At 38.7% G+C, this 6,875-nt stretch overlaps 1 pseudogene; it reads right to left on the minus strand.

The window, feature by feature from the left end:
* Positions 1 to 750: 750 nt before the first annotated feature.
* Positions 751 to 1,512, minus strand: LOC148029119 (protein transport protein SEC23 E pseudogene; annotated as a pseudogene).
* Positions 1,513 to 6,875: the final 5,363 nt, after the last annotated feature.

Below are 6,875 nucleotides of genomic sequence, written 5' to 3' on the forward strand. Positions count from 1 at the left end.
TGCTGTTGATGCAATTGTTGTTGCTGCTGCATATACATTTGTGTTTGCTGATTTTGGAGCTGCATATACATGGACATATTCTGCAAAATCTGTTTTAGATCCTCCGTTGAAGTACTTGACGCAGCAGTCATAGATGGAGCTGAAGTAGAGGCAGCTGGAGTTGTAGAGGAAGCTGAAATAGAGGCTGAAGTATCTCCCATCCTGAAATTTCTGCGACGCTTTCACGTCGGGTTCACCAAAGATGTCGAAGGATTTGTGAAAACAAAGTCGCGTCTTCAGAAGATCTTGATAAATTTCAAGATAAGAGATCGAACAGGTGAATAATCAAGATGAGAAAATAATGTCAAGACTCTGTTTTATTTAGTAAAGCAGAGTCTGAAGCAGAGTTGTTAGAGCTGCTTTGCATTGACTTGCATGAACCATTCTTAAACCCAGAAAATCTTTGTGTTTCTTCTTGATTGTAACCTTCAGATCTGTTTTTTACATCTTTCATACATGTAACCTTTGTCCTTGTATTGACCAACAGATGGTATGTATTCACTTGACATTGTATAAATATTAACCTTTTCTAGTAGCAGTAAGCATTCCATAGAAACATCTCTCTAATGCATGTATCTATTAACATATCTTTCCCATGATCATACAATCACTTACAGCCAGCTGGAGACAGATAGATTTTGAAAGGAGGGGCAAAGAGTTGAGTTATAAGTTGCTGAAGGGTTCAGTTTTGCAAGTAAAAAAAAAACGAGCCTAAGACCCATATTGTTTACAAACCACAAGTCTGGGAACTGGAAAACGCTCTGTAATGATTGCTTGAGCATCATCCAAGGGTGCTTGAAGAAGTTCTGCAAGAGCCTGGTACTCAGGCTGTTTATGATAGCCTGCATTGCATCGCTGTGCTATTGTTGCTCCATGGAAGACCACTACACTGAAATACGCATCCAATAGAGGTATCCTGTCTGCTGTTATTGTTGCAACATCAAGGAGGGCTGGCTCTGGTGGAGCATTGAGGGCATAAGTAATCAATGATGGCTGAATCATCACTACAGAATTTATTACACTCTCTCATCGAGTTGCATCAAATTCCTCCTCTGTCTCCATTTTGTGTGATGCTAAACGAGCCAAAACTATAGCATCTATCTCTTGGTCAACGCCCATTATCAAGTCCTCTGTATAACTGCTGAACCATCTACCCAGCACCTTGTAAGAGTTGTCACCCCATCTCGGTGTACTGAGTCATAGCACAAATTTGTCCAAGGCTGTTATGAATTTGCTGCTCCAAACAGTTCAGGTCCTTTAGCGAAAGCTTCTCCAAGTCATCGCCTAATCTGAAAGCTCTAATGCAGCATTGTACTGCCTTTGTCTTGGCTCTCCAAGCATCGGTGACAACGGGTCTCTGGAAGAAGAAGCGTGCATTCTGATCTCTGCAACGTCATCTCCCTTTGCCATCCGGATCTTGATAATGTGTGAGGAACTTGCGCTGTCAAACAAATCTGTTATGCAGGCCGCCATGCCGATGACGTTCAGGCCTGTGATTCCCCAGCATTAGATTCCCCAAATGAAGCCTTGAACAGCAATCCGATGCTCATAAATAGCCAATAGCTGACCAATAGTATATGGCGTAAGATTGGGTAACAACATGCTCAGTGATGGACGATTTCCAGAGAATGTCTTGTGAGGCACAAGTTGATCAGGCGCACCTTCTGATTTTAATTCTGCTGGTGTCTTTCCATATGCAAGGACATCTGCCAGGTTCGCCCAAAATCGATTTCCCCCAGCTTCAGCTTTTCCGATTCTCTTCCTCGTAGATCCTACAAGGCGATGTTCTTCTCCCGTAGCAATCCAATAGAGACAATGCGCAGGAGAGAGCACCACTTCCTCCTTAATTCCGTCAACATCTGTTATCCTGCTTTAATTGTAGAGTAGAGAACTTATACTCCCGATTCTCCCAGAGCATTACGTTTTCCCCTTAATTAGGATTATCTTCCCCTATTCTTCATGTTCTGATTTTTCTTTCCAAGTTCCCATCCCCCCTGGACCTCCACTCTCGATGCATCGTCCTCGCAGCCTTTTGCTTTCCTCCTCTGTTTCTCCCTGTAGTTGAAGAAGACGACTACTTCGTGTATGATAACACGAGCACACCCATAAACCTTTGCTATTTTATCTCCTTTGATGAATTGGAATGTCTCCACGACAGAGTACCATCTCCCTTTTTCTGCGATGCTTTTCCTTCCGCCCTGATTCGATTGAGGAGCCTCCCTTCCCCCCAAAATACCTCCTTCTCAAAATAGCTCCAAAAGCTTCTCCTTTTTCCCCTCAAAGCACGGCTCTCCTTTTCCCTCCTTCTTTAGCCTTTCAAAAATCCCCTCTTTAGCCTTCGTAGCTCACATATCATTATTTTTAGTTCAAATTCAAATTATCTATTCTAGAGCTTGTAGAAGTTTTAGCTCATACAAAAGCTCTTGGCTATACTGCATATCTCCAACAATTATAGTTTGAAAATCACCTATTTTTCACATTCAAGGATCAGCATTAAACCACAACTCATCAGTTCTTCACCTTCAATGGTCCGCATCTCATCTGTTCACTCATGCGCAGAAAATAAATGTAAACACAACAACTGAGTATATACAAAGTATCAAATCACACACACAATTTTTGGGTGATTTTCACACCTCGAATGCGCAGCAATACGACAGCGTGACAGTTTGTCTTGTTATTTCGTAGTTGGATTTCTTGTGTTTGTTTAGCCTAGGATTTGCTTATGTCATTTTGTTTGATTTATTGAGTGTGAAACTTGATAGCCTTGGTCGAGCTTGGTATTTTTTTGGACAGGATGAAGCTTGTGTTTGTCAATAGCTACTGAACATTTTGGACAAGGTATGTTTTCTTGTCGAGATTTTTACACATCACAGGGATAATGGGTTCATGAGCACTTCACGTTACACTTGTTGATGCACTGCACTTGGGAGTCGTCTCTTGTTCTTATCAAATACTTCCATGCCATGGGTTAGGATTATGCACATTTTGCACCATCATTGAGCACAAGCACGGCATGAGGTCCGTTGCAACTATATATAGTAAATTTTAGATGCACATGCACATGAGAGAGTACATGTCATTGAGCACGCACATTTCTTACACGCACGATATTTGGGATGCTCATCACAAAGTTAGGAACCTCTGGTTGAGTGTGTAAGGAGGTTGGGTGAGGTAAAGGGTCGTGAAGGACGCCACCAATTGTGAGATGGGTTGTTTTTATTTGGTCAACATCTTGAGGACCATAATTTTCTAGAGCGATTGTGAGATTTTGGATGGGTGGAGCGGAGTATATCATATCTTTTTTATGAGAGTTGAGAGATGAGGATAAGGAATTTTAAATTAATCAAGAAATTTTTTTTGGCATTTTGCATGATGCACGATCACATCTAGATAGGCTAGGCACAATTCTTTAAATGCATACATTATTTTTGTGTGAGCATGGATTGATTGATTGCATATCATGGATCCAACATTGCATATTTTTCCAAATCATGAATGATTGGGCACATAGTTCATTTCAAAAAACCATATTCTTGCTAGGGCACACTTCATAAAAAACATGTTCATATCCAAAGAATATTTATTTTGAAGACTCAAGAATAAAAGAAAAAGATCGTACGTTTTACATCGTCAACGAGTATTTCTTAAAGGAAAAAAGGATATGTGTGGTGAAAGTGTGTGCAATTACAAGAACAATAGGCCAAGGAAGGGAATAAGTCGTCCAAGATAAAAAATGGAGAAAAAATGATAGGATTTATGAAAATCAATATTTTTTCCCAATTTTGATGAATTTTTGTAATTCTGCTTGCGTTGACTTGTCGATTAGATGCGTTCCAATCGTTTTGAGTACCCAAACAACTATATTCGGAGTTCAAATGACAAGTTATGATCCAAACAAGTTGTAAACCAGACATAAAGCAAAAAAAACGAAAATAGTGAAAAGCAGTAGAAAAGCAAAAGCCAAAAGTTGAAAGCAAAAAGCCTAATGCATATGAGTGTGGATAGAAAACTATATAAGAACATGAGAATGGAGAGCTAAGGGCCTTCCCCCTTGATTACAATTGTATTTTGTGAGAGAGGAGAGTGGAGGGTCGCATGCTAGAGTGAGCTCTTGTCATGCTAATTTGAAAGTCGGAGCCTTTGGATGTCAAAGCGCCGAGCGTCGGATCATGGTTGTTAAGGTATGAGAATATTTTTTCGCTTGGTTTGCTTTCAAATTGTTGGAATTTTTTTGTTGAGTTGTGGTTGTGTGATGCTCTACCTGAATTAGGGTTTTAGTTGTTTGAGCTACAAGAGGCAGTTCTTTATTGTTTTGTTTTTCGTGATGTATTATCAAATATTTAAATTTTCCAAGTTGTGTTGTTCATCCAACAAAGTCAATTATCCCAACCGGCACTCCTTAACGTCTCGTTATCGGGTTGTGAAAGAGGCTTGCTCTCGATCACTGCTCGCGTAATATCTCTTTTTTGGCAATAAAAAAGAGAAGTAATTAAAACAAACTCACATTCAAAACAACAACAATGTCAATTTTGGCACGCCTCAGCGGGGGCACCAAAAAAGAGATATTACGCGAGCGGTGATCGAGAGCAAACCTCTTTCACAACCCGATAATGAGACATTGAGTGCCGATTTTGGGATAATTGACTTTGTTGGATGCACAACACAACTTGAAAATTTTAAATATTTGACAATACACCACGAAAAATAAAACAATAAAGAACTGCCTCTTGTAGCTCAAATAACTAAAACCCTAATTCGGGTAGAGCATCACACAGCCACAATTCAACAAAAAGAATCCAACAATTTGAAAACAAACCAAGTGAAAAATTATTCTCATACCTTAACAACCATGATCCGACGCTCGACGCTTTGACATCCAAAGGCTCCGACTTTCAAATTAGCATAACAAGAGCTCACTCTAGCATGCAACCCTCCACTTTCCTCTCTCACAAAATACAATTGTAATCAAGGGGGAAAACCCTTAGCTCTCCATTCTCATCTCCTTATATAGTTTTCTATCCACACTCACACACATTAGACTTTTTTCTTTCAGCTTTTGGCTTTTGCTTTTCTACTGCTTTTCACTATTTTCGTTTTTTCTGCTTTATGTCTGTTTGCAACTTGTTTGGATCATAACTTTGTCATTTGAACTTTGAATATAGTTATTTGGGTACTCAAAACAATCAGAACACATTTGGTCGACAAGCCATCATGGGCAGAATTACGAAAATCTATCAAAATTGGGCAAAAATACCGATTTTCGTAAATCGCATCATTTTTTCTCCATCTTTTATCTTGGACGACTTATTCCCTTCCTTGGCCTATTATTTTTGTAATTGCACACACTTTCACCACACATGTCCTCTTTTTCTTCAAGAAATACTCGCTGATAATGTAAAACGTACGATCTTTTCCTTTGATCATTGAGTCTTCAAAATAAATATTCTCTGGATATGAACATGCTTTTTATGCAGTGTGTCCTAGTAGGAATATGGTTTTTGAAATGAACTCCGTGCCCAATTATTCATAATTTGAAAAAATATGCAATGTTGGATCCATGATATGCAATCAATCAATCCATGCTGACACAAAAATAATGTATGCATTTGAAGAATTGTGTCTAGCCTATCTAGATGTGATCGTGCATCATGCAAAATGCAAACAAAAATTTCTTAATTAATTTAAAATTCCTTATCCTCACCTCTAACTCTCATAAAAAAGATATGATATACTCCGTTCCACCCATCCAAAATCTCACAATCGCTCTAGAAAATGATGGTCCTCAAGATGTTGACCAAATAAGAACAACCCATCTCACAATTGGTGGCATCCTTCACGACCCTCTAACTCACCCAACCTCCTTACACACTCAACCAGAGGTTCCTAACTTTGTGATGAGCATCCCAAATATTGTGCGTGCAAGAAATGTGCGTGCTCAATGACAGGTGCTCTCTCATGTACATGTGCATCTAAAATTTACTGCATATAGTTGCAGCGGACCTCATGCCGTGCTTGTGCTCAATGATGGTGCAAAATGTGCATAATCCCAACCCATGACATGGAAGTATTTGATAAGAACAGGAGATGACTCCCAAGTGTAGTGCATCAACAAGTGCAACGTGAAGTGCTCGTGAACCATTATCCCTGTGATGTGTAAAAATCTCGATAAGAAAACATACATTGTCCAAAATGTTCAGTAGCTATTGACAAACACAAGCTTCATCCTGTCCAAAAAAATACCAAGATCGACCAAGGCTATCAAGTTTCACACTCAACAAATCAAACAAAATGATAGAAGCAAATCCTAGGCTAAACAAACACAAGAAATCCAACTACAAAATAACAAGACAAACTATCACGCAAATAAGTAAACTAGCAAAAATCAAACCTAACTACAATTTGACTAGGGCTTTTCAGTTTTCAGAAAAACACTTGACAACGTAATAAACATGCAATGAATACGAAAGATTCAAATTTAAAACACTATAGGGTGGAACAAACCATAAGAAGAAAATTGTGAATTCATTCTTATAAAAAAATATGCTTATATGTGTCATAAACTCTATGGAACACACAGAGCACATCTAATGGGCAAGCTAAACTATACAAAGTAAATTGGGTTACCTATAACTTCTTATTGTTGCTTATTTATGGGTGGGGCCCTTTTTTAAATGGGCTAGGAAGCAATATATGTGGGAATCCCTTTATGTGTAGCTTTGCCCAACTAAGGCTATATGATTGATCGCACTAAGAAAATTTTAGTCTATATGATTCAACAATAAGATTGATCACACTAAGAAAATTTTAGTAATTGTTTGTAAATAGTCAAAGAG

The sequence above is a fragment of the Lygodium microphyllum genome, chromosome 11, assembly GCF_053477565.2.
Source record: "Lygodium microphyllum isolate KBCC chromosome 11, Lygodium_microphyllum_v1.1.10, whole genome shotgun sequence".
NCBI classification, from domain to species: Eukaryota; Viridiplantae; Streptophyta; class Polypodiopsida; order Schizaeales; family Lygodiaceae; genus Lygodium; species Lygodium microphyllum.